A 4390-nucleotide genomic window follows, 5' to 3' on the forward strand; every position below is an offset into this window, starting at 1 on the left:
ACAAATATTTATGATTTAAATTAAGGGCTCAATCAAATAATTACCTTAAGCCTTTGAAATTCTCTGAGCTACTAGTTCTGTTTCCTTTCCTGATATGTTAAATACAATAATTCAATCACTTGGACTTTGGCAGAATTGTCTATCACATTGTGTCCATGTTTTGTTTATGAAATCATAGTACAAGTATATAGTCTTTATCACTTAAATCTGTATATAAAGAGGAATATCAGGGGTTTTTTCATATAAATGTATGGTAGATAATGACTGTATAGTTACCCATGGTAACATCTAAGGCTTTGCTGTCATTGTTAGGTGTTTTCATTGAGCTGATTCTGACTCATAACAACCCTATTTAGGTTTTCTGAGGAGCTGCTAGTGAGCTTGAACTGCCAAACTTGCAGTTCAAACTGACCTTGTAGTCCAGTGCATTAACCAATATAATGGTGACAGAGCAGCTCTCTAAATTTGGCTAATTAGTATGATAAATGTGAAAGCTTTGAGAAATATGGCCTTGTTGTATAATATGAACTTAAAGGTATGAAGAACTTTTGAAGCGAAGTTGCCATAACTCAAAAGTTTCTCTCTTTAGAGTTAATGTTTTCATTCGAAGTATTTTTGTATATATAGCTTGTATATTTGGCCCTGTGGGTTAATATGCCAGACTGCAAAGCCATTTGAACTGCAAGGTTGGCGGTTCAAGCTCACCAGCTTCTCCTTGGAAACCCTGTACAGGGTCGCTATGGGTTAGAACTGACTCCATGACACTTAAAACAATAACAACCACATGTACAACACAAACACACTAACCACCAAGACAATATATATAACATAATACAATTTATTTTTTGTTAAAACTTGGGTTAAAGCTTGGAAAATCCACTGTCAATCCAATTTTAATGGATAAAAATTAGAAAGTGATAGATGAAAGAGCAACATAGCATATATAAAAATTAACTGAAACTAGACCTGAAAAGGCTGGAAAGACTTTAATATCAGTTATCTGATAAAAATGCATAATACCAAAGAAAGAAACAGTCACATGTGTTCAATCATGCCGTCACCCAACAGTAGAGTCTGTTGTGAATCTGAGCAGTAATTTCCTATTTAGAAAAAGGCCTTCTCTTGTTCTTTGTCTCCTAGAAATCTTCTCTAAGAACACTGGGCTCTCTGCTTAGTTTTGAATTTGGATATTTTAAACTTCCATTGTCACCAGAATTGATATATCTGTCTGTTTCATCTTGTACACTTCTGAACTACTGCTATAATGACACAATATTAGGTCTATAGGTCAAGTTTCTAAGTGGGTCACATAGAAAGGATGATTTCAGGGTAGAATTTCTAGAATAGGGGGTTACAGGATTCTTGATGTACTTTGTAAAATGGCTAAAGATAGACTAATGACTATGAGATTGTATAACATTTAATAAAGTGAAACACCCAAATTATGTTATTAACTAGAAAATAGTTTAATAGCTTAAATGCATAGTATAGTAACAAAAATAGGTATTTAACTACCCACCCACTGCCAGAAAGTCAATATTGATTCAAAGCATCCTACAGAACAGAGAAGAACTGTTTCTTATGTTTTCAAGGACAGCAAATCTTTACAGGAGTAGACAGCCTCATCTAATGATTTTGAATTACTTCTTTGTTGAAGTCACATTTTAGTTTGTTAATTGATCCCTTGAAATGGGCTCAATACTGAACTGAACACACAAGTAGGTTCAGACAAAGTAGAACACCCACATTGGCCTATACAGCATGAAAAAATGAGATTAATGTATTTATCATTCTCAACTTTCCACTTCAGCAGCAGCCTAAGTAACCACTGGATGTATTAGCTATGACATTCACTGCTTATGCTAATCTAGTTTTATCTCAAACCTTTTATATATGTGCTGTTAAGCTTTATTTCCAGAAATAGAGATTGACTTTATTTTTAATTAAATCAAGGAAGAATATATGAGTACACCCAGAATTTCCTCAGAAGAAAGATCTGGTGACATGCTTTTGAAAAATCTGAAATACTGTTGTGAGAAATGTTGTCTATACTGACAAATGCTTAAGTAATCCAGTCTGTACTCATTTAGCAAGAGTGAGGTTTTCTTTATTCAATTTTGCAAAATTGGGTGCTCAACCCAGTAGACACGGGCAGGTGCGCGACATGGCCCACCACAAATGGTTTTTATTCTTGTCTCTAAAAAGGTCCCCTCCAGTTCCAGTTCCCCATATACAATTCTATGGCACATCCCATTTTCCCTCCCCCCAGAGAAGCCAAAATGGCTTGCATTCTTATTTAAACTTCCCAGTTCTAGAACAGCATGGTCACATATCGCTTCCTGTATGTAAATCAACAATCTGTTTGCCAGGCCTAGCAATCTCATGAATTCCTGAAGATGGACCATGCCCACAGGAGTTATTTCTCACACATATGAGTCTACTATGACACAGATAGGGTTGCCATGAGATAGAACTGACACCATGGCAACTGGTATCAGGTTTAAATATGTTCAAATTACCATTAAAATGCAGAGACTCTAAAGGTATGTTATTTTCCCACTCTTCTAAATTACAAAATAAAGTAATTGTGGCTGTATTGTATTTACAAAAGACACACTTAAATTGTGATACAAAGTTGAAGTGAAGAAATGACCAAAAATTTACAAAATTAAAAAAGTAGTAAGAAAAAAAATGCTTTAACATGAATGAATGGAAAATCTAATATTAAATTAAATGTAATTCAATGCAAAAAGAGTACATTTATTGGAAAAAATTCTATTCATCTTAATAAGTAACATCTCTGTAATAGATCTTTTTGCAAAAACACCAAAGCAACCTATACAAAAACAATCCTGTCTCTTAGATTACTAATCAAATTTTCTCCAACATTAGTTTTGCTTTTGACAGTCTCCAGTGTGACTATAATCACCACCATTGTATTCCTAAATTAACCTGAAGCATTCTCCTTCCTATTTACCAGCCTTTCCTGCATTCCAGTCAGTTCATGCTCATGGCAATTCTGTATATGCAGAGCAGAATGACTTCATAGGGTTTTTTTTTGTTTTGTTTTATTATTATTTTTTTGCTTTAAGTGAAAACTCTTCATTTTAAGGAGAAAAAAAAGAAAGTAATTTTCTATTCTTGGCCTAAATTTTAATTCTTTCCAATGGAACCAAAAACTCCTGAACCCCTTTCAGTGTCATCCAAAACTTGACCTTCCTCAATTTCTGGATAAAAAATGCGCTCACAAATGAGCTGTGCAATTTGGGCACCCTTTTTCACTTCAAACTTTTGTCAAAATTAAAGAATATTACACCAACGTTTCCTCTATAATCTTCATCAGTGACACCAGCTCCTACATCTATGAAATGTTTTGCAGCTAAACCAGAACGTGGAGCTACTTACTCTTCCGGAACACCCAGAAGGAAGGGCTATCTGAATGTCAGTTTTCACAAGGGCTTTCTCCATGGGTGGAACTGTATAATCGGAGGCACTGTACAGGTCATAGCTCGCCGCCCACAAGGACCCCCGGGGGGTCGGGGCACAGCGTAGCTGCATGCTGCCCTCCTCGGCAGGCCGGGCCCCTTTGCTGGGAGAAATGGCAGAGATAGCTTCGGTGTAGGGCATAGCATTGCAGGGAGAGAGGTGGAGAGAAGTGAACAGAAAAGTTCATAGGGTCTTAAAGGCTGTGATCTTTTAAAGCCGATTGCCAGCCTTGTCTTCCTAGGTATCTCTGTGCTTCTAGGTGTTTCTCAACTGCCAAACTTTCCGCTGTTCTGTGATAGTCATTTGCAGCCACCGCCCAATGCTGTCTGTTTCCATGCTGAGTGTGTGCAGAAGAATGGTTCCTCCATTCTGCTGTCCTTAATCTACAGTGAGGACTATGGTTTAGGATATACACTGTTAATCGTTTTTCTTCTGGTAATCTTTGCCTTTTTTCCCCCCTTCTACTTAGAATGAATGACATGATGATAAGATAAGGAAGGCAGGAGTGCTCAGAACCTGACAGATCTGCCTGCTTCACAGAGGTGGAAAGAGAAGGACAGTCCCTATCATTTTCCTAGTCTGTAGCTCCTCTCCCCAATGTCTGAATTAGGAAAAGATTGGGAAAATGATATAAAACTCATGTGTATCGCTTAGAATACTGGTTAGATTTTTTTTCTGTCTAGATGCAAATTCTTTTTTAATGGTCAGTTTTCCTCACAATCCACTTCTTAATTAGCAAGTCACATTGCACACTATATATTCTAAAGACTTTTAAGGATTTCTAAAATAAACATATAAACCAAAAGAAACACTCTAACATTGTGTAACCCAGAATTTCTCAGCTGTGTTTGTCAAAGATTCCATTTAATTAATAACACACGTTAGAATTTTAATTTTAGAATTC

The 4390-nt window shown here is 36.2% G+C and overlaps 1 pseudogene; it reads right to left on the reverse strand.

The window, feature by feature from the left end:
- Nucleotides 1-3153: 3153 nt before the first annotated feature.
- On the reverse strand, nucleotides 3154-3627 carry LOC102814830 (annotated as a pseudogene).
- Between the last annotated feature and the right edge of the window lie 763 nt (nucleotides 3628-4390).

This window comes from Chrysochloris asiatica, unplaced genomic scaffold (genome assembly GCF_000296735.1).
Source record: "Chrysochloris asiatica unplaced genomic scaffold, ChrAsi1.0 scaffold00059, whole genome shotgun sequence".
Lineage (NCBI taxonomy): Eukaryota > Metazoa > Chordata > Mammalia > Afrosoricida > Chrysochloridae > Chrysochloris > Chrysochloris asiatica.